The 25,188-nt window shown below is 42.8% G+C and overlaps 1 protein-coding gene across 4 annotated transcripts in view; it reads left to right on the top strand.

Annotated features, from left to right (window-relative positions):
• Nucleotides 1-25,188, top strand: part of PTGIS (prostaglandin I2 synthase) — a 552,295-nt gene that overhangs the window by 36,627 nt on the left and 490,480 nt on the right. For 2 of the 4 annotated variants that reach the window (XM_069651270.1, XM_069651271.1), the window contains exons 4-5: nucleotides 749-810; nucleotides 2,405-2,440. The exons of the other annotated variants lie outside the window; for them this stretch is intronic. The gene's annotated coding sequence lies outside the window, so the exon portion shown is untranslated. The remainder of the gene's footprint in view (nucleotides 1-748; nucleotides 811-2,404; nucleotides 2,441-25,188) is intronic. 4 annotated transcript variants of the gene reach the window in all.

Consider the following 25,188-nt stretch of genomic DNA (forward strand, 5'->3'; position numbering starts at 1 on the left):
ATTTTCTACAAAAGGTACTACCAAAGCTGTTGGATCTAACACCAGGAAGTTTTTGGGAAATGGAGCGTTCACACTATACACTTGCCCCATAGGCTGGAGTTGGTCCACCCCATGTGTCTTTCTGGTGAAGTTTTTCAGGTATCCTGTGAAAGAAATGTTATTGAAACGATCCAGGGAATTAGGTGTACTTAAATGGGATGAAGAGTGCACTATTATGTTATATAATGACTTCAGTAAGGAGATAGTGGCACAAAGAAAACTATTTTTAGAGGCTAAAAAGCTTGCAAGAAATAAAAAAGTGCCCTAATATATGGTTTACACAACTATCAATGTGGATGGGATTGTGCACTCCTTTTCAGATCATCTGAAAGCAATTTCTTTTTTTAAAGATTTGGACTCTAATCCGGGTAAACTGTCAAGTAATAGTAAAAAAAAAATATTGAGAAGAAATTATTTGACATGTGTCCAGAGAAAACGTACTTTTAGTATTTCACAAGTTTCTTAGGATTTTCACTGTTCACGTTGGATCCCCCTCTGCCGGGCTCAGATCCACTTTGACACAAACTTGATTTAACACAAAGCTTTCAAATGATCTCCCTCTGTCGGGCTTGGACCAACTCTCTCTATTTTGCCATAAACTTTCTTTACTGTATCAACATCAAAAACCTTCCATTTGGTATAGGATTTTGCTTGATCCGTCACAGGACCACTTTGATTCACAATTCTTTGCCTTTCTTTCACCTCTCAGCTGGATACCATACAAAGACCTTTGAATGAGCACACACGTGGTGCCGGATCACTCTGTGAAAGGTATTGTATCTTGGTTTCAAAGCTCAATCACTCATCTGCAGCTCAGCTTTACTCACGCATCTTAACACACACATTTTTAACAATGTTCATTCCGGGGCTCGCCATATAATGGTGCCACTTGCAACCTTGGATTCAATAAAGACCGATGTTCTATCAGTATCACCAACTCACTGGCTGTGTTGATTTCCCTGTGATGTTGCTTTTTTTCTTGGAGCCAAGGACAGTACCACGGCAGCTGCAGATTCTCCCCTTCTTGATTATGTACAGGGGAGAGCCCCCGGGTACCTCCGACACACAGTGCAGGATTCTTCAGCTTTGCTGCCTGGTCTTATGTTTTCAGTTCTCGAGGTTTCATGAAAGTAACAGTTCCTTGTTGAAAAGGTCAAGGGAACTTCCCTCCTTGCGACTCCCTTCTGTTTCACCATCTTTCTCCTCTCATTAAACTGCCATCTTGGAACTGCTGTTTCCTCATGTGCTTTGCATCGCTCAGAGTGTGCTGTCATGGTCTGCCTTTTATCTGTATGGGGAAGTGTAATGGAAGTCAGGTGTGTTTGATGATCAGTAATTGCCTGACCTTGCCTGACCATTGTATTGAGACACATCATGTATGCGGGTCAGTTTTTAGTCTGTTTTTCCTTTAGAGTGGGTTGTCCGTGAGAAAATGTTTGTGTTGTTAAAGAGGGGTGGGGTAAAGTTCCTACATATCCTGCTTGGTAGAATGGGGAAAAGGTGTTATGAGGAAGGGGGATACCGCATTTCGACATCCGGTATCCGACTCGAACCCCCGAAGACCCGTCATCCAGGGGATCTTTCTGTAGCTTTCCAGGGTCCAGTGGGTGACACACCTTCTGGTTTCTCACAGCACCCTTGTCACATACTGGAAAAACACTGAAGAAGCACACATTTAGGATGCAAGTTCTATTATTTAGGAATACTCTGTCTTCTGCTTATCAATCAGGATGGAAGTTCATTAACACTATTACTTCCTACCCCCATGCGACATAACCATCCTGCTTTCAATCACAGAATTGACTTCCCCAAACAGATGTTTAAGCTGAATTTCTGTCCAGGTATTTAAGCCACACCAGTGTATTTTTAAATCACGAGACCTCAGCAAATGTTGTTTTTAATGATAGCATCCGTTTGCCTATGACACATTTAGACAATAATGGGCCTCATTACGAGTTTGCCGGTCAGGATACAACGGTACCGGTAAGCTTACCGGTACCGTTGTATCCGGACCAGCAAACTCATAGTTGTGCCGCTGGTGCCTTTCATTCCGCCAGGTCTGACCTGGCAGAATGAAAGACAACCGTGAGCACAGCAAGCCTGTAGCACTGGGATGGTAATGAACCGTGCCGGTGCTACAGGCATCCACATTCCCATTGAGCCCTATAAGTCTCAATGGGAATGGGGATATACCGGCTCTGTTACCCGCGAAAAGGCAATTAGCGGCAAGGCTACCTCCAGCCTCGTAATGTGGCCCATTATGAGCCTTTCAATTCCACGATGACCCCGTTGCACCCAAATTACTCTACATCAGATGGTCTTTGAATGATTTGTTTGCTTAGAAAATAAACTATCTTTCTTACAGTTTTCAGAACAGATGCAGTCTTTCGTTGTGAAAAAGGTAATTTATCTATCATTGTTCTCCAAATTCAATAGACACTTGATTTTGAATGTACATACTATAAGACCTGTACTTGGAGATATGTTATTTTACCTTTCAGTATACATATATTGTACACTTAACTTATGAATACAATTTTGTGTTTTAAGCTCTTTTGATGCAGTTTATATTCTGTGGCAAAAACTCCCTGCAATAGCCTTGTTGACCGTGCAGTGCTTCATAATTCTGGGTTTCAATTGGATCTTAATCTAACAATACTTTCAGTCCATAGCTGACAGGCACTGCATGCCACAGACACCACAATAGGCAAATCAGAACTTAATGTGGGCTCACGTCTGTTGACTCCTGAGACACAGCTGCCTATACCCTACTCAACTTAGGTTTTATGGTCAACATCAGGGGTCTGCAAACTTTGGCTCTCCAGTTGTTTTGGACTACACCTCCCATTATCCCTAGCCATAATAGTTGATGGTGATGAATCATGGGAGTTGGTAGTCCAAAACATCCGAAAAGTAAAATGTTGTAGACCCCTGGTCCATATGGTCTAATTCCCATAAAAGTCCTATGTTTTGGATCAAGAAATGGATTAAAAACCATTTAGGTGAATCCTTCTTCACACGAAGCCAGCAGAGTAATACATTTTAAGTCAGAGAATGCCCAACCATCCAACTTCAATGGAAGTTCACGGAATATTGTTCCCTACACAACTTGTTTTGCTTCCAGATTAAGTTGTTTATACTAGGATCTGTTCTTTTAAAATACTCTGCAGGTATGTACAAGGTTAGTGTGTGGAATAAGTATAGGCCTTTTGGGATGATATAATAGTATTAATTCAATCACCCAGTAAGTAAGAATGGACGATGGTCCCATTTATTAAATAAACAATATGTCCCGAGTCGAGTGGCCCCGGGGCATTACAGAGTTGGTAATGCACCCATCGTGAGGGGCATATTGCTATTAGTACATCTAAATTTCAATGTTTTTTATGTACAGTCTATCAAACTAATAGCATTTTCGATGTGTGCCATGGTACCCTAGCCTAATGTAAACCCAGTGTGATGCAAGATGTTTGACAATATTGCCAGAAGTGGTTATTAAATAATTTAGCATACACTTGGTATTGACATCAAGTAACAAAATAGTAGGAAAAGGAAGTTAATTAATCAGTGTATTTATCATTTTAAGAAACATTGGGCCTCATTACAAGGTTGCTGGTCCGATAACAACGGTACAGGTATGCTTGCCAGTACCGTTGTTACCGGACCGGCAAACTATGAGGTCTGCTCGTGGGTGCCCGTGAGCCCGGCAGGTCCGACCTACATGGTGCGCCGGCACCATTATTAACGGTGCGGGCACTACCGACCTCCCCATTCCCAATGAGTCCTGTAGGACTCAAATGGGAATGGGGAGTAATTTTTACCGGCACCCGGCGAAGGGGAATTACCAGGTCCGGTGGGGACCGGAATGCACTGGTACATCCCCATTGCCAGTTGCTGGTAAAAAACGGACTCTGGAGGCAGCCGTGCCAGTATTTACCGCACGGCTACCGCCACCCTTGTAATGAGGTCCATTATCTTATTGGTATACATATGGGAATCAGGTTTTGAGAACCCATATTTGCTCTGAGGGAATCTAAAAAACTGGTACAACATCGCACAGAACTTAAAACAGAGTGACTAGGATGCCCCCTCAACTGCCATCTTTGCCTTGCAAAGATATTTTACAATAGTGTTTACCCACTTCCAAGTTAGAAGAGAAGGAGATATTAGTCCCACTACATGGGATTGTGGCACTGAGACGAATGAGCATTTTATTATAGCACTTGGTCCATAAAGTAAACTTTTCAGGGAGTTTTATCTCCTATGTCATAATGAAACACCATATATATTCTAAATGAAAACATGTTGTTAAAGGGACGTCATGGTTGAAGTTGCTAGAAAAATACTATGAAGTTCAGTGAAATAACTTTGTTAAAGGCATGTTATGGTTAAGTTACAACAATAAAAACCTATGAAATTTAGTTATGATAAGCTTTAAACTATAACTGCCACCACTTCCATGCACTATTAAGACTAACATCCAGGACATCAAAGACGACATTGCAAATTACATAATTGATGGCATTACTGATAACATCACATATGATATTACAACTGTGAAACAATGCAATATTTCTGTTAACCAGAATGTCCCTTTAACAAAGTTATTTCACTGAATTTCATAGGTTTTTGTTATTGCAACCTAATCATAATGTCCCTTTAACAAAATGTTTTCACTGAATTTCAATGTTTTTTATAAGTGAAAATGTTTCATGATGTTCCAGCACTGTATATGAATTATTAACAATTCCTCTTTTAACATATATGAAAGGACTATAAACCTCCTATAACAAACATATTTTTTGCAGCATATAGTGATGTGTGTCATTTTTCATTGCCTAGGGCATGAGGCTCGACCATGACCACAGCCCCAAAAAAACACTCTGGTTATACACTGCACCTAACCTGCATCCAGGTACATTGTCCACTATACCTCCATAATGTGAACAATGGCCAGTGTTAATATCTTTCAGCCATGGCCAGCTTCCACAATCCATGGGACATGGGCTTTGGCCATGCTGCCCACTCCAATAAGCAAAGCAGAGTAGACATTTGCCTTTGCCGGGGGCCAGGCCTACTGCTCAGGCACCAAAGTTATATCACTATGTTTGTGCCTACAATTTGACCCTTTGAAAAAAAAAATAAAGGACAGATTTGCAAAACATTTGCTTTCAAGTCCTTGCTGATGCTCCTCATGCAAGTTTCCTGAAAACCCGTCCAGCACTTTGGGCTGTAGCTGCAAGCAGAGTTTGTTTTTCTGATTCAAGTCTATCCTGATTTTGAGAATTTTACCACATAGCTTGTCCATGGTGGCCATGTCCACTTTAACCCCATTGATGGTCCCTGGTTGCCATGGCCAGTGGCCTGATTGCTTGAGGCATGGCCAAACAATCTGCCCACTGACCAGGGCCACATGCTATACCTCAGCCATCAAAAGACTGCGCAGGCCTAGGGCACAGTTTTGAGTGCCCAGGTTGCAGAGCAGGCTGCTCGATCCACGTCCGCTATGTGCTACGCATCACATCGACGTATGACTCCGCTTTGCCTTAAAACCTGCTTGCTGAACCTTCTGCAGCAAAACCTGCACAGGCCAAGGGCACAGTGTTGAGCACTGCAGGTCTGCAGTGCACGCTGCTCGATCCACATATGCCACATGCTACGCATCGATGTACTACTCTGCTTCGCCCTAAAACCTGCTTGCCGAACCCTCTGCGGCAAAGCCCGTGCAGTCCAAGGGCATGGTGTTGAGCACCGTAGGTGTTAGGCATTGTGCAATGGCACCGAAAAACTTGACAGCTACATACTTTGCTTTGCATTCGCATTCTCAGCCGGAACTCACCAGCGTGCACCTGCAACAACCACAGCCTGATCTGAGAATTGCAACAGTCCGTAAATCAAAATCCACCACGTCCCCCTACACGCAAGTCCAGCCAGCCTCCAGGGATGCCAACTACACTTTGTCTGCAGGTAAGCGCTTTGGCGCATCCGTCCTCCCCGTACTATGCTGCTCGCCCAACACTTGCTTCAGCGACCCCCGACAATCCCACAATCAATCCAACGCCTACAGTTCTGCCATCGCTATGCCCACACTGATCCACATGAGGAATAGGTTCCTCAGACTGTGCACACGGCTCATCCCGAGCATGCCAGACTATGTTCGTCAGACATCCGTCCAACACAGATACACTGACAATGCCCCCATCAACCTGAAGCCTATGGTTCCGGCATCGCAGCACCCCCACCAATGCTTACGAGGAATAGGTTCCTCATACTGCATACACGGCTCATCCTGCGCACCCCACGATATGCTCCTCAGCCATTCTGCCCAACGCACATGCACACGCCCTCCAGACTAACCCACAAGCCCATCAACTGTGCCTTAACCCACCCAGATCAGTCCCGGCTCACGCAGCTGAAATCCATGCCATCATGACTTCCAAAAACCTTGAACCTACCTGCCATAACTGAAACTTGGATACACCCGCTACGGGCCCAGCCCTGTCCATCGCCATTCCTCTGGGCTACTCCATCCTAAGATGTGAGAGATCCCCCAAAAAAGAAGGTGACATCGCCCTCCTTTTCAAAAACACCCTCACCATCAGATCCACCAACACCATCCCTAGCTGACAATCCCTACTCACCAAGCTCTCCACGTTCCCTGCCAATTCAATCACCATCCTCCTCATCTACTGCCCTCCAGGCCCCAGCCTCGCCTTTGAGGACAACACACCTCAAAGCATCTACTACTCCATTAAGCCCAACTCCAAAATCTTAATTCTTGGGGACCTCTACCTAGGCCTCAACGATCACTCAGACACCCTCGCCACCATTGTAGCCACCACACTCAACCATGCTGGCTTAATGCAACAATCTCTGGAGCCCACCCACCATCAAGGCCATACCCGTGACTAGATCAGCGACCTCAATTGCAACATCAGTGACTCTGCCACCTCTCCTTTCACATGGTCTGACCACCACACCATTACCTTCAACATGGACCCATATAAACGCCCCATTCAGGTTCACCCTTCAAAACCAGAAGGCCTGGCCTGCTGCACAAAAAATCTCAACAACATCAACCTTGCCCTGCTTATTGATACCCTCGCTTACCTCCCAGCCTAAGTGACAGACTGAGCAGCACTGGTCAACATCTACAAAAAATACATTTCCATTGCTCAGGCACTTGAAACGCTTGCCTCACTCAAACATCAGGAAGCCAAACCTTCACTAAAAGAAACGACTGGTTCACGCCTGAGCTTTTCAAATCTCTTACCAAAAAGCATGCCTCTGAGCTAGCATGGGGGAAAAAGCCATCACCCGCCTCCAAAGCCCTTTTCACCTTCCTCGCCAAAAGACTATAGAATGGAAATCCACATTGAAAAAGCCAGCAGCTATCACTCCAGGATCAGTAACACCAAATCCAACTCTGGGCATCTATTCACAATCCTCCAGGAGTTAGAGACTCTCCCCTCTCCCCTGCCAGACCTGACAGTGCACAGCACCCAGTGCAACAAAATCCAAGATTCCCTCACAGGGAAAGTCAACTCCCTCAAAGAACAAATCCTCTCCAAACAACAAGCCATGCTTTCTAAACCACCACTACCCACAGCCCCCGGTGCTTTACTGACCCACACTTGCACCCCATTCAACTTCCACCCTGTCTCTGTCACTGAAGTCACCAAGATCATCAATAGTCTCAAACCTTCTCATTGCAAAGGTGACACCTGCCCAGCCCCGATTACCAAAGACTGTGCTGAGACACTTTCTCCAATCATCTCATTCGGTACCAACCTCCCTAAAAGAAGCAAGGGTCCTGCTGCTGATCAAGAAGCTCTCCCCTGACCCCTCCATACCTAATAACTATTGCCCCATTACAATGGTACCCTACCTTCTGAAGATCTTGGATCGTGTAGCCTACATCCAGGTTCAAGGTTATCTCGAGGATAATAATATCTTGGGGGTTTGCCAATCAGGCTTCTGCCCCAAGCAAGGAACAGAAACTGCCTTACTTGAAATGAAAAGTCTACTTCATGCCATCAAGAACACTGGCAAACCTGCCCTCCTGACGATGCTGGACCTTTCTGCAGCCTTTGACCTGGTAGACCACCAAACTCTCTGCTCCCAACGTGCCTGTACAGCCAACTTCTCCACATCTGCCACCAACTGGATTAAATCTTTCCTAGCCAGCAGATCCTCACATGTATTCATTAATGACTTCTCTGTACCACCCACTCCTGTCACTTGCGGAGTGCCCCAAGGTTCCTGCCTCTCCCCTACTTACTACAACATTTACATGAAACCCCTCTTTGACCACCTTGACCTCCTTGGCATATCATATACGAACTACGCCGATGACACACAGCTCCTTATCCCCCTCTCTGGTTCATACACTCAGGACTCAGCTACCATCAACTCTGTGTGTTTTGTGAGGACTGGGAGAAGGTCCTGTTCGTGTGCTTTCCGTGCGCTTCTTTGGATTTAGTGATTGTGGACTTTTGCCAAAATAGTCCTCTTTCTGTGTCCACAACCGGAGTTCCTGCCTACAAACACACCGCGCGTGCGCGGAGCGCAGTGTGCCAGCAGTGTGTTTTGTGTTCTGTGGGCGGCGGGGCTGCTGTTGCGTCTGAGTTCCACAGAAAATTGCAAGGACTTATAGCGGTAAGCAACAAATCTGCAAGTTAGTTAAAGTAAATTTAGGTCACTCCTATATTATCACTTTAGGTCCTGGATGTGGTGAACGCCTATCAGTGACTGACAAAGAGCGGATAGCACTGTTACTTTACAATACGTGCCTTGCATGTTTCTACGCCATCATTGGGATCTGGTGGGTGCAGTTATTGGTTACAACATCGTGTGGAACTCTGAAACCTTTCGAGGGCGCAGCTATTTGAATACATGTGCTATTGAATTTATTGGACTTTGAAGTTTTACCTTAACGGCTTGAGCAAGTACTTATATTACGACGGTGCCAGTGAAGTGAAATTGAAGGGAAACTGCTTATTATTTACACAGGCATTGACACCGGATGTGGAAATAACAATTGATATGCGATTTCTCCAAAATATTGTTCATGCACATTTAGAACTTGCATTTTTTATACTACAGCAGTAGCAACTGCGGGCTTTAGAGTATTTCTGAACCCCAAGTTTTTGTGGTATAAATTGGTATCAATGCTGTGAGCATTACTCCCCAAAGGGTAAGTACACCAGTGACGTGATTGTGGGCCTGAAAGCCTTTGAGCCCTTGGTAGTGTACTGCATAAAGGGTAAATAAACTACATCCACTGGTCGCTCAAGAAGAACTCAAATACAGGGGTAGCTGCGGGCCTGTGAGCCTTTGAACCCCTTGGTTGTGCAAACTGAATTTACTGAGTATGTATGTCTCATTATTCTAGTGTGGTGGTGTGATTGTGGTCACTGCAGGCTTTTTGGCCTTTCAGCCTCTTGACACCCCTCCAATAGGAGAATTGTGATTTATTTATACACTCAGCGAATTTGTTCTTTTGAACAGTTGGGTGACTGTGGGATTCTATCCTTTGATCCCTGCTGTTACGTATTATTGGTATTGAAGTGAACTGGTGTGAACAAACCTCAGCCTACCATACTGTGAATTGTTGCTAAGTATAACTGGCACAGAAAAAATTTAATCTTCTCTTAGGAGTGGGAAATTTTGCAAATGTCCTGTGGTGAAAATGGAAAAAGCAACCTCAGAGCTCCATCTGTGAGTTGGATGGAAGAGAAGGCCTCACATGAGTACCAAGAAACACAAATGCAAGGAGATAAATCGATCCGTACATTTGTGCTCTCACTCCTTAATTTGTCTAAATTGCCTTATAATGCTTCCGTATCACACTTAGAGGAGCAAGAGCGTGAGGTGGTCCCATCTATCAGGATCCCATCTATCATGATACAGGCCTCAACATACGTAGACAAAGTGCTGTACCTTAGCGAATTGAATGGTATGTAGAATAATGAGAATGACCATGCGGAAGCCTGTAACTTACAATTGGACCCATCTAGGGACCTAGATGCACGGAAATCATCTTGTGATATAGATGATGTCTCTATGTTAGCTCCAGCCATTATGGCGGAGCTTGATAAGCATGTATATATGTCTTTGTGGCCTTCTACTCCTGTATCTACACCCAGAAGATATACAGATTATGTACACCTGCATAGTACTGATGAGATCGATATGTGTACTAATCCAGCTGAACATTATAAGGCAGATGAAGGGTATCAGGGTAACACAATTAAATTCCCTGGGTTTCCCTTGGGGAACGAACACACATTTCAGGACTTTGGAGAGTTTGACCCTTTCCCTATGGCCAAGAATGAGTATGAAAAAGCGCCCATACACAAACATGATAGGACCCAACATGTGAATTGTTACACGTTTCCCCTACTAACACAAATTTTAAACTTGCTAGATAAGGGACACAAATTTACTCACTTTGCTATTAGGGAGATGAAAGGGTCCATAGCGGAAATGACGGGTAAACTGAATAGGTTGGAAGGATTCATGCTAGCTCATGGAACATTTCGACCGATCCAAGCAGTACATACAGATACTAAGACTCAGACCACCCATGAATAGCCCGACCTATTCAATGTCTATGTGACGAAGTCATCACAGGCAAGTCAAACAAATTGGAGAGAGCAGAACGCTGAGATGTATCTGGAAGATGAAGTAAAATCCTTGCAGAAGCAAGAATGTTATATACCGTCCCAAGAAGAAATTGACACGATTGAACTCATAAAAGTAGCCAAGCTTCACCATGAAAGAAAATTGATGTTAGAAAACTTGTTGAGGAAAGCCAACTTGACCCCACCTAATGAAAGTGGCATACAGGGTAAGCAGGCTAATGAAGAAAAGAGACACATTGATATTGACACACCTGATAGTCCATCTGCTCTGACTGAAATTATTGAACAGCAGGCTCAAAGCAAAAACGGTAAAGTTGAGAACATCGTAGAGGAACTGATGTCAGAGGACAATCAGGAGTGGAAATATTTTATGTACCAAAAATCAAAAAAGTTGCAACTAAGAGCAAAAAAACAACAGCAAAAAGTATTGAAACGTAAATCTGGTGGTCTACCAGATGAAACACTGAGTAATAAACCCATTAAAGTTGGGTAGTTGCTGAAAAAAAGTGTTGCCAGGTATGTTCTAATGGCGCAGTAAATCTGTCCAAGGAGCATGGTCTGGACTTGAGTCAGCTAGATGCAGAATCTAAAGTTCTCCTGCAGCTAGAAGGGCAACATTTATTTATGCTCCCCCACGCCCAAAATAAATCATCACAAGTGCGTGCAAAAACAGTCCCGATAAAAATGTACATAAATCTATAGGATCTTGGCAAGTGATGTGGGCGCGAATCCTCCATCGGGTATACCCATGAAACCCATGAATACCCATGAAACAATCTAATCTTGCATCCTTTTATCAGAAAACGGAAAATAAACGAACATTCAGAAAAGATAGTTGTGATGGAGAACAAGCAAAAGTAATCACTTTGCTGGGTCCAACAAAACAAATGGAAGCAAAACCTGCATATATATGCTTGAAGCATAGTAATCCAAGGAAAGATAACCCTGAAATTTCCCAGCTTGATAATGACAATTCACAGTGTAAGCAACCACTGAACAGCAATGAAGGGATACACTACAGCCCCGACAAAGGTGAAAATCCAAGTGCCAGTGAGGTGACACATGAGCAATTGTCTGACAATTGTGATGACTTAGGGATAGCAGGATCACTTACAGGATGCGGGGGGCCCTTGGTTAAGGCTATGACCTATGAAGAGGTACCTAAAGAGATGCAACTGTTTATTGGCTGGAGCTGTGATGTAGATGCACATGGTAGTGATAGAATCAATCACAATTACTTGCTAAATGTGTTCCAACAAATTCCCACCTTGTGTACCCTTCAGTCTCAAGATATTGAATGGATTAAACTTTCACTTATCAACAAGAATAGGATGCTGTGCAAAATTAAATCTTTGGTAATTACAAAAATGTGGGAACAAAGAGATAATTTTAATTTGTTGGGATACGAATTGCATGCATTTGAAAATTTGTAGGAGTCTGCCACGTTTATTGAACACCAATCTGAAAAGACTAGAATTAAGGTGATTACAGGAACCCAAGAGGTGGCGAATCTGGCACTAAACCAAGACATGCTTTCGCAAATAGTTTCAGTCGTGAATGCTCTGAAAGGGTTAGCATGTCTAGAACCTCTCATAAAAAATGTGAGTTTCCCTGACTTCACGCAAAATCCCTCATAACTCACACCCTTCCCCCTTTTAAGTTGGAACTGCTGTGGGTTTACCAACTTAATTAAATGTCATGGGGAAGAAACCATTTTCCACAATTCTTACATTATCCTTATACACAAAACTATGGCTTTGAAACAACTGAACTTTGATGGTTTTACCTCGCACACCCATCCTGCTAGAAGGTGTTTACAGGGCCAACCCTCGGGTGGCCTTATGACCTTAGTACATAATAGTGTGAAGATTCCCTCCACCTTCATATCCTCTACTAATGAATTGCTTGATATTGAAGTGTTAGTCCATCACTATCACATACTCATTATAAATATGTATTGGAACCCTAAGAACTGCACCATAGAAAAGATCATAAATGACCTGGATGCACTTTCACAAAAAGCCTTCCTCCATAATGAGAATTATGCGATGATATTAGGAGGAGATTTTAACGCTATTCTAATTAACTCTTTTGGCGTCAAATTTGGTCAATTTCAGCATTCCTCTACTTTTTTGTCCTGTGAACATGGGAGATTCTGGATGAATTTTCGAATAGACTGGAATTTCCATCTAGTCCCCCATGCACGTGAACAAAGTGATTTTACATGGAGGAGAGGGAACTCATGGTCATTGATCGACTATATTGCTGTTTCGAAAAATCTATTAGAGATGTGTGTACCAGTTTCAATATGTGATGTAAGTTTGGGGGATGTTAAATCTTACAGTAAACATCCCGGCTAAATCATTTATGTACACACCCAAGTTGTCTTTGATAGAGGTTGATAGATATGCACTATCAATTCGATGGAATCCGAAAATGTGCAGAAACTTGGCATATCTGGTAAATCAAGATATATGGAAAACAGACATGAAGGCTGAGAATGTATCTGACAACTTACTTATGGTAGAGTACACCACTTCAGTGGTAAGATATCATTTACATCTCCTAGCAAAACACCATACTATAAGTATAACTAGTGTACATCCTACCAGTTATATTAATGATATTGCTGCACTAAAAAGGATACGTAATAGTGAGATTAGAATAGTTAAAAGATCGTGCGCTGATGTTGCAGTAGCCAGCAGTTCAAAAAGCAAATCCAAAGTAAGTTTAGAATCGACTACAAAAGGTTGAAGAACGCAAAATTACTTGCTGAGAACCAAAACATCTGCCTATCCTCTGCACGGCGCATTGCCCCTAGCACACACATTATGCTACTTTGCCTTACCGTGATCATGTTCCCCTTCTGTGTCATGCAAAGCAATATACTCTGCAACGGTAACAGCTACTTAACCCATAAAAATGGACTAGCTAGACCCGCCTGCCCAAGACACTACCCTATCGTTTGCCCCACACCATTCCTGCCCACTACTCCAGCCTTCCTCCCGGTTCCACAATCTGCCTATCCTACCTATGACCATGCACAATTTTACGATGTCCTAAACAACAAGAGTGCAGATAGATCCAAGCAGAACCCAACAGACACTAGAGCACCCTGCCCCACCCATCATCACAGCCTCTCCACGATGACTGACCTTACTGTCTCTCAAACAACCACCCTTATCCCCACCGATCGCAACAAATACTTGGTGCCAGAATCCACCACAAAACGAGCAAACGCCCACCTAAACCACCCAACAAAACCAACAAGTACACTATAACCCCCATCATCTCGACCCTCCATACACTAAAAGGAGCTCTTCTAAATGTTAGATCCCTGGTCGCCCATTCTACAGAAGTCGCCGACATCATCCTGACTAACAACCTAGACTTCCTTGCTATGACAGAAACTTGGCTACATGAGGCTGCGGGACCATCCCTTACCCTAGCCATCCCTGACAACTATACTATCCTCAGAGTAGACAGACCTAACGCTCGAGGAGGTGGTGTAGCCCTCATCTTCAAGTCCTCACTCGATATCAGACTAGGCTCCTCTCCTCCACTCAAATCATGTGAACACCTCACAGTTAAACTACAAACCTCCCCAAAGAGTACGATCACTATGCACATAATCTACAGACCCCCGGGCCCACCGGGCTCTTTTGAGAAAGACATCACCTCCCTAGTAGCCGTAAGCTCCAAACCTTCAGCTCAAATAATTATACTGGGAGACTTCAATCTTGGGTTTAATGACCCTCACGACTCCCCCGCCACTGCCCTGGCCACGGCATTGGAGGAGCATGGCCTCCTTCAACTCTGCTCTAAACCCACCCACTCGAAAGGCAGAATCCTTGACTGGGTTACCGCCCTCAATTGCAACATTACCCTAAAGGACCCTGTACAACTCATCTGGACGGATCACCACTTCCTCCCCCTTGACATTAATATAAACAACCTAGTGCACAAAAAGCCTATTATTGCTCCGGCCTGCCAAACTAGGAAAAAGAGTAACATTACAGCTGAAGCCTTAATGCCTCTGGTGACCCCCATTCTGAACGCCCTACCAAATACAACTGACTTAAACTCGATGGTCAACACCTATAATGACTCCATGGCTAAAGCTATCGACACCATTGCCCCACTAAAAATGCGTAAAGGGAAACCTAAAGCGCACCTGAATACATGGTACACCCCAGAGCTCAAACTTCTCCGACTACAAAAAAGCAAACTGGAATCACTATGGAAATCGGTGCCTTCAGCAGACAATAGAACTAACCTCACCAACTTCTCCACCCACTACAAAAATGAGATCACGCGTGCTAAGAAAGAATCTCTTAATTCCAGGATTTCACAGGCAGGCTCCAGCACAAAAGAGCTCTTTAACATCCTAAAGGAATTAGAAAACCCCACTCCTCCTGAAGATACCTGCACAAAGGATAAACCTTGGTGCACAGGGATCCAGAACGCCCTTGCCAACAAAATCTCAGGGCTCCAAACTAAAATTGAAAACAAACGGCAACAGCTCACTCACGACCCCTCCTCCAGACCCACCCATCCCCCACTCACCGCCTCTAGCTCAGGCTTCACCTTCAAAAAGGTGACCACACTTGAAGTACAAAAAATTATAGCATCCTTGAAACCCTCGAATTGCAAGGGGGATAGCTGCCCCGCACAGATAATCAAGGATGCTGCCAGGGATCTCTCCCCCTTCATCACCAAATTAATAAACTTGTCTTTTTCTAACAATATGGTCCCAAGTAATCTGAAACAATCCTGGGTCCTACCCTTGCTAAAAAAACAGACCCTCGACCCAGACATACCCACAAATTATAGACCCATTACCACTGTCCCATTTTTACTAAAGATCCTTGACAGAGTGGCCTATTTACAAATTCAGGATTACCTTGAAACTAACCGATTACTAGGTACTCGCCAATCTGGCTTTCGTCCCCAACATGGGACGGAAACGGCCCTTGTTGATCTCAAGAGCCAGATAGACGAAATCAAAGATAAAGGGAGAGCTGCTATCCTGCTTCTCCTCGACCTTTCCGCTGCCTTTGACCTGGTTGACCACAAAATCCTGTGCAACCGCCTATCATCGGCAGCACACTTCTCCCAATCGGCGGTCACATGGATCCAATCCTTCCTGGACAATAGGACCATGCGAGTCTTCTCACCCATTGCAGCAGCCGACCCTATTCCCATTACCTGCGGTGTCCCACAAGGATCGTGTGTTTCACCCACCTTGTATAATATATTCACAAAGCCCCTATTCGATAAACTGGACCATCTGGCTGTCACCTACACTAACTACGCAGATGACACCCAGATACTCCTCACTTTATCAGGCAACCACAACACGGATGCCAACAGGATCGGTGAAGTCTTCTCCATCGTTCAGGCATGGATGGCCACACATGGCCTCTGCCTGAACGATGACAAGACCGAACTGCTCCTTGTCGGCTCACCCAACACTATCCGGAATCTCAGCCCGAGCTACTCTAGCTTCATCATTGACGGCAACACCATTCCCACTGCCAAAAGTGTAAAAACTCTTGGTTTCTATCTCGACACTAACACCAACCTCGCCAAACAAATTAATATGACCGCCTCAGCCACTGCTTACACTGGGAAACTAATCAGAGCCTGCAGACCTCTGATATCCCCCAACAACTGCCTTACTCTAGCCAGAGCACTTATACAATCCGAACTGGATTATTGCAACAGCCTGTATGTAGGTGCCAATAAAACGGTTGTTAACAAACTACAAGTTCTACAAAATAATGCACTCCGCGCCGCCCTTAATATTCCCAGAAGAGAACACATCTCAGCCACAAGAATCACATGCAAATGGCACTTCATCCAACAAAAAATAGACCTAAAAACTATCTGCCTCACCTACAAAGCTCTTAACCACCTGGCCCCACCTTATTTAACCGATAAATTCATCTTAAGACAGAATATTAGAACCACCAGATCCTCTAATACACTACAACTGACAGTGCCCAAATACTCCCTCAAAAGAGCCGGCGGATCCAGTTTCCCAGTTCTAGCTTCACAATTATGGAACACTATCCCATCGGACATCAAATCTACCCCTACATTTCAACCTTTCAGAACTAAGATCATCACCTGGTTACTTAACAATTAACTAGCACTGTATGTATGTATGTCACTCAGTCTACTATAACTGCTGTCATAACCGATGTTGTAACTATACTTACATTGCACAATTGTACAAATGTTCCTACCTATGCCTGTAACTTGATGCTCAAGCGCCCATATACCTCTGGGTCAGGTGCGCTATACAAATAAATAAACAAACAAACAAACAAACAAACAAACAAAACATTATTCGGCTTTTGTGTAAGTGTGAAACAAAAGACTTATGGACTATACTTCGAATCTGATCATTATGCAACATTCAGAGTTTAGTTCTGACATTACCAGGCAGGAGTGGATTACATACATTAGAGAAAGATATATGTTACCCAAAATATTTTCCTCTGTTGACATCCGACTGCACATCAGTAAGATTCCCAGTAAGTGTGCATGGCAGCTAGAGGATGCTATATGGGCTATTAACAAACTAATGTACTCAAAGGCCGCTGGGACAGATGGACTTCCGCCATGTCTCCTAAAAGATGATCCATGTTTTTGGGTGAAAATGATCAAACCAACATTTGATCTTATTTTTGTTACCAAAATGATACCACCTTCATGGCGTACTGCCATAATTGTACTGATTCACAAAAAATAAGGGTCCATTGATGACCCATCTAACTATTGCCCCAATCCCATTGATAGATGTACCTGCAAAGGTGTTTGCATCCCTTCTCTTAAAGGAACTTGAAAATTGTGTAGCCGAGAAACAACTTTGATCCCGATTTCAAGTGGGATACTACCTTAAATGCCACAATATTGGCCCACCTCCTTGAAACCTCACATCAAACCTCCTCAGGAGCAATATACATGGCATCATTAGACTTATCTGCAGCATTTGATAGTGTCATTCGATCATTGTTGTGGAGCAAAATGATCAAATATGGGATACCTGAACACCTGGTGGGATTAATAGCCTTATTCTATAATCATACCTCTTACCAGGTACACATTCATTGCTCTGGGTATGTGACAGACCCTATTGAGACGTAAATTGGAGTCAAACAAGGCTGTCAATTAGCAGTGATACTTTTCAATCTTTACATCGCTGATATCGATAACATTTGTGAAAATCTTGCCATCTATCCAGTTAAATTGGGAGACGCCAGAATAAACTGGTTAGCCTTTGCAGATGACATCATTTTGTTTGATAGGACATCTTATGGCCTCCAAAACAAGCTGATTTTGTTCTCTGCATATGCTACCAAGCATAATCTCTCGACTAATCCCTCCAAATCTACCATAATTGTACTTGCCAATAAAAATAAAGTTTGTAGGTTTGTTTGGAAGTTGGAGGGTTGATACTACAAAGGGCCCTTGCAACAAGGTATTTGGGATATAATTTGACTGATACAACTTCACTGGCTAAGTAAAAAATGTACTTTATTACCCATTTTAGATTTCTATACTCTGAAGATAGAATCCATTATCTTGTATGGCCCGGATCTCTGTCTACTTGACCTCACCAAAATGTTAGATAAAATACAAGGAAGAAGCTGGAAAGAGGTCCTGGGTTTACTTAAATCATTACCCAATACTATGAATTTGCACAAACTAGGGTTCAATTCTTTGGCAGCTAAATTTTCCTGGAGAATGCTGGTGAATTATGGGAGAATGTTATGCCCTCCTGCAAACTCACTCTATGAAGATCTTGCAAAAATGGTTGTGAAAGCACACCCAGCTTCAATAAATAGATATGTTAACAAGATGAAAATATTCTTGAACCTGATTGTCACTGTGCAGGAAGACTTGTATGAACGTACAGATATGGTAAAAAAGAGATGGTTTCAATATGACTCGGCAAAAATCATCGAGCAGAAAGCTGCTTATCAATCTTACTCAGTTTATACATGCTTCAGTCATGAACAATATCCAAGGCTGCAATACTTGCTGATCTTTCCATGCAATAAAGCAAGAAATGTATACTTGAGATTCAAACTAAATCTTTTCCAAACAAATGAAAAGATGAAGCATTGTTTGTTTGTTTGTTTGTTTGTTTATTTTATTTGTATAGCGCTCCAGACCCGTGGGTAGATGTGCGCATAAATAGTTCAGTTACAGGAATGAGGTATGCATTATACATGGTGCAACAATTACAAATTACAGCAATTTACATTATTTACAAAACTTCAGCAGGTTCATAGGAGATTCAGAGGTGATCGCTACTCTTTGTTCAGTAGCCAGCGAATAACCTGTTTCCTAAAGATTGGGAAGGACTCAATGGTTTTGATATTGAGTTCCAGAGAAGTGAGGCAAGCACTGGAGCCGCCTGCTCTATTTAATGTGAATCTAGGCACTACCAAGCATAAGGAGTTGGATGACCTGGTGATTCTGGGAGCGGATTTCATAGTGAATTTGTTGGTGGGATATGGTTGATCTAGGTTGTTTAAGGCTTTGTAGGTGAGACAGATGGTTTTGAGGTCAATTTTTTGTTGTATTGAGAGCCATTTGCATGCTTTCCTAGTTGTGGAAATGTGCTCTTGTCTTGGGATGTTGAGTGCTGCGCGCAATGCGTTATTCTGGAGAACTTGGAGTTTGTTAATTATTGATTGGTTGGCACCTAGGTATAGGCTGTTACAATAGTCCAGTTTGGACTGTATGAGTGCTCTGGCAAGTGTGAGGCAGCTATGGGGCGAGAGGAAAGGTCTGCAGGCTCTTATCAGTTTGCCAGTGTAGGCGGTGGCTGATGCGGTCATATTAGTTTGTTTGGTGAGGTTGGTGTTGGCATTAAAGTAAAAGCCTAGGGTTTTCACACTATTAACAATGGGGATGGTGTTACCGTCGATAATAATGTTTTTGTAGTGAGGACTGAGTTTGGACAGGTTGCTGGGAGAGCCGACTAGGAGAAGCTCTGTCTTCTCATCATTTAGACAGAGGCCGTGAGTGGCCATCCATGCCTGAATGATGGAGAAGATTTCATTGATTCGGGTGGCGTCTGTGTTGTAGTTGCCTGAGATAGTGAGGAGTATCTGGGTGTCGTCTGCATAGTTAGTGTAGGTGACACCCAGACGGTCCAGTTTGTGGAATAGTGGCTTTGTAAATATGTTGTACAAAGTCGGGGAGACACAAGAGCCTTGTGGGACTCTGCATGTGATGGGAATGGGGTCTGCTGCTGATGTGGTGGAGAAGACTCTCATGGTTCTGTAGGAAGGATTGTATCCAGGAGGTGGCGGAGGGGGAGAAATGTGCTGCGCTAGATAGGTGGCTGCAAAGGATTTTGTGATCGACTAAATTGAAGGCTGCCGAGAGGTCTAGTAGGAGTAGGATAGCGGCCTTGCCTTTCTCTTTAATTTCATCAATCTGGCTTTTGAGGTCCACAAGGGCAGTTTCTGTACCATGTAGAGGTCTGAAGCCAGATTGACGTATACCTAGGAGTTGGTTGGGTTCTAGATGCTCCTGGATTTGGAGGTAAGCGACTTTGTCCAATATTTTTAGCAGGAATGGGACAGTTGTGATGGGTCTATAGTTAGTGGGTATGGCTGGGTCGAGTGATTGTTTTTTTAGCAGGGGGAGAACCCAGGATTGTTTAAGGTTGCTAGGGACTGAGTTATTAGCGAAGGAGAGGTTGATAGGTTTAGTGATGAAAGGGGAGAGGTCTCTGGATGCATCTTTTATTATCTGGACGGGAAAGCTGTCCCCTTTGCAATTAGATGGTTTTAAGGAGGAGATGATTTTTTGGACTTCTATAGTAGTGACTTTTTTAAAGGTGAAGCCTGTATTAAGATCGGTGGGTGAGGTTGAGCTTGGGCTGGTAGACTTACTACTAAAGAGTTGTTGGCGTTTGTCCTCAATTTTAGTTTGGAGTCCTATGATTTTGGAGTTAAGCGTGTTCTGGATGCTGGTGCACCAAGGCTTGCTTTTATGCAGGTGTCTGCGTGTGGATTTGGGTTCTCTAGTTCCTTTAGAATTTTGAAGAGTTCTTTAGTGGAAGAGCCTTCCTGATCTATCCTGACGTTGTAAGCGTCTTTTTTGGTGCAAATTATCTCCTTTTTGTATACGGCGGATGTATTCCTGAGGTTGGATTTGTTTTCCACTGATGGTTAGTTTTCCATATGAGTTCTACTTTAGCTTTCTGTTTCCTGAGTAGTTTAAGTTCTGGGGTGTACCACGAATTTAAATGGGCTATTGATTTACTTTTGCATAGTGCAGGGGGGCAATGGTATCGATGGCATTGGCCATGGACTTGTTGAAGGTGTCAACCAGTAGGTTTAGTTCAGCATTGGCCGGTAGTGCGTTTAGGGCTGGTAGGACCAGTGGTAGCAGGTCCTCGGCCGTAATGTTACGTTTGTTTCTGGTCGGGCAGGCAGGTGCCATAGGGCATTTTTTGGGAGCTACCTGATAGATGTTGATTTGGAGGGGGATAAGGTAATGGTCTGACCATGTGAGGGGTTGGGGGTCGCTGCATGTGGTGTTGCAGTTGAGTGTTGCCACCCAATGTATAATAATGCCTTTCTGGTGAGTGGGTAGGGTACTGTGTTGAGTGAAACCATGATTGGTAGGAGCGTTTGCTAGTGATGTAGCTCGGGCGTCGTTTGGGTCATTGTAGCCAAGATTAAAGTCGCCGAGGAGAATAGATTGTGCTAGCGGCTTGGAGTTTTCGGCAATAAGCGACCAAGAACACTAATGTTGTACAAATTGTGGGATGCAGATTCTGTGAAAGAGGGGTGAAACAAGAAACGCTGAAACTCCTAGTGAATTACTGTGTATTTTTTGAAGTCCTGCGCATAACAAACCTAAGGGCGTTCTTTAATGTAGATCTTTCACTCTCAAGATAATTGCTGTGGACACAGTGTATTGGGGTACAAGACAGCCCATGATTCTAGCCCTAACCCGCTTTCTAACCACTATGCAGGTTAATTTAAATGAAATGGAACAAAAGGAAACAAAAGACAACTGAAAGATGGAGCGAAAGGATATTGACGTGAATCAAAAGAGACACTATCTTTTGTTTTTGTTTGTAACATCATATCTAAATAGGAATTTAAGATGACATTTGTATGTTTTAATGAATGAGTATTCACTATGTAACACTCTATGAATTAGATTTATGTCTTTGTATGTAAATATGTAAATATGTATGTGGTTTTAGAAGCTATATTTTAAAGGAACTACTTGATCTTTGATCTGTATTTTATATATCATGAAGTAATATTTGTAAAAGTACTTGCACCAAACACAAATAACTAAACATAATTAAAAAAAAAACTCTGTGTATGAAATTGTACAAAACTGGATGGCATCTCGCATAATATGCCTCAATGGCGATAAAGCCGAAATCATGAACACAATGAAATTCCTATCGGTAATAGGAACTCCTTTCCCCTGCACACCATAAAGTAATGGAAAATATTTTTTTCAATCAATTTTAAAGGGTCTCCTGGTGTAAAACCACACCCCCTGGGGCCAGCACTTGGTGCAATATAATCCTAATCACCTTCCCCCACAAGTAAGAAACTATGCGAGACACAATGAACTCAGTCTGGAAGAAAGCCACTCACTCAGAAGATTTTATGCTTGCATTTATTCAATACATAAACTAATCAGAATCAAGCAGCAGTTTTCAAAAGTATGGGAATTAAAGTGCAAGCTGAGTAATACAAATTATCAGTCACAGATGAATATGCAATTATTCTTACACTCCTAGGAATCGTTGATGCCAATACGATAGAATCACACTCAGGACCCACGCCACTCTGTGCCGGGCACTGCTCTGGGACTGGCCTAGCCCCCAAAAGCCTGCACACGAGCGGGAATGTTATGGCAGGAGCCTCTGCCCTCTAGTGCTGGCTGGTTGTCCAGGTGCTGTTTCCTACGTGCACGCTTCTCTCGAACAGCCCAGGAAGAGTCCCTGCCTAACTGGCCCAGTTAAAGATCTCTTATTAGGGGCTGCACGTCAATCACTATGACGTACCAGCTCTTCGAGAATCTTCTAGACCAAACCTTCCACGCAGCAAAACATGTTTTCGCCTGGAAAGTTCCAACTAGAAACTGACAGTCTTGGCTCTCAGGCTCTGTGTACGTTGTTTTGGGAAGCGCCTTCTACATTCCTGTGTTATCAGTGCACCTGACTCGCAGAGCGGGGTGGAGGAAGGCTGTGCGTGGCTTCTAAAGGCTGCACTGGCTTTCTTGCAAAATTAGATGTTTATGTCTCAAGAAGGGCCTTCCCAGTTAACCCTTGCAAGCATGCTGGCTCACTCAGTTCGAGAGGCCTGGCAGGTCAGCATTTTCCTCCACGCTTCGAATAAGCTTTAAATGTACGCAAGATAGCTCAGTAGGTTAACGCAAGTGCCTAGATTCATTTTACTACACCTGGGTAGTTAAATAATTTCTTGATTTTACCATTCAACAATAGAAGATTAGTACATCTAATATTGACATTTTCAAAGTAACTCAAATACACTCAAAATCTCAGAAAGAGCTTTTTCAAATAAATTCAATTTTATAAAGATCAAGAAAGAGTCAGGCAAAATAGTCAGAAAAAATAATGATAATAATAGCACTCAATAAACAAATCAAACAATTAGATACAGAGCTCTACGCGTTTCGAGAGGTATTGTCTCTCTTCTTCAGGAACAAAATGAATTCAAAAATCTTTTTGAAGTTCCAAATTCTTTCTTGCTAACGTTAGTTTTCCAAAGCAGTTCAACCACTTTCTGTTCAATTTCATTGTGAAATCATGAAAACGTAATCTATTGGCATCAATATTCGATTTAAAATGGTGACGACCTAATTACATAGTGCATATATTAGTAATGAATACTATTGTATATATTGTTATCACTGGAGAATCAATTAATGTGGTAAGTACCTGTGCATGGGTCAATCCACTATGGATTGTGTGCCTGGAAATGGTCTTCCTTCTTTCAAGTGCTAGCAATATAGATGTGGCACTAACAATTCCTTCTACTTTGTTTGAATACTGCACCTGTGTTTTCAAAAAACAAATGCATCATAAGTGTGCATCTTAATGGTCGTCTATTCAATTGATTGATTGATTGGACTACAATAATGGTGAGAATACTCATCATTAGATTCCTGAAAAGCCGAAATGGCTGTGCTCAGAGTCCCAGTGTCAGGCTTAGCATTCAATCTGTAAAGATTAGTCCAGCATTAGAGTCAGGGACCGTTTTTGTGTTATAGAAAGTATGCGATCATCCTCACTGCACTTACCTGATTGCAGCGATCTGCTTCCTGCAACTGCGCAGTATCAAGACGGTACTCGCCGTGTCCCTCATTCGATAACCGTGTAAGCCTGTTGCTTAACGACGGTTGTGAAATGTAGTCACATGACTTATCCATATCGGTCATGTGATGTTGAGCATTCTGGGAACCGTAGTTCGAAATCATCCGATTCCATTTCTTAATGTTTGTGCCAATGTGATGTTAGTCAACCCACTTGTGTTCATCACTAGATGATTGAAATCAGTTGAACTATGGGACATGAGTTAATTGTCATTTTATGTCGCTATACACGTGATTAATTTCCATAATTATGTGTACTAAGTCAAAAGTCGTATACAACATAATTTACATAATCCTGTTAATCGGGTGCTCTGGTCATTTTGGTAAAATTATCAGTGTGCTCTCTTTGTGTGAGCCGACCGCAATTAATCCTCAATAAGGTTAGCGATGGCTCTATCATGAGTTTACTTCCTACTTAGATGGTCATTTCATTATGTCACAATGCCATTCTGGGGTATGTTATTGTATTATAATGACATCAACAACAATCTTGTAATCTTCAGTTTTATGTGCATGGATGTCGTTTGCTAGAGAACTAACATAGTTATACATTCTGGAGTATGCAATTGTATTATAATGACATTGACCACAGTCTCATATTAGTTATTCCACATTTTCATTATTCGATTTTAAATAAATAGATGTTCCGTGACTACATGGTGTCATGACAGATTATGTGTGTTTACAATTCAACAGAGTTAATTTTAAAATGGACACCCTTTAGTGTAAGTTCCACATTTTCTAAACTGACTCATAAGAATACTCTCAACAAAAATTCCTCGTTCATCCCTCTGGGTTCCAAAGCTGCCAGCTTGTGAATCCAGAACATCTCCCTTCGTGATAGTATCTGTTGTAAATTACCTCCTCATGGTGGTCATGTTATTATTTCAAGAATCACAAACCTCAATTGTGAAATCGTATGGTGTTGGTCTCTAAAATGTCTGGATACTGGCAATTTCATATTAGTAGTCCTTATGTTGGATTTGTGCTCTGTGATTCTATCTTTAACTCGCCTCATTGTTTGTCCAACATAATATTTCCCACATGGGCAGATCAATCCATGTATATCACATTTGCTTTTACATGTGGCATAGTCTTG

This window comes from Ambystoma mexicanum, chromosome 3p, assembly GCF_040938575.1.
Source record: "Ambystoma mexicanum isolate Mex_15411 chromosome 3p, UKY_AmexF1_1, whole genome shotgun sequence".
In the NCBI taxonomy this organism is placed as follows: Eukaryota; Metazoa; Chordata; class Amphibia; order Caudata; family Ambystomatidae; genus Ambystoma; species Ambystoma mexicanum.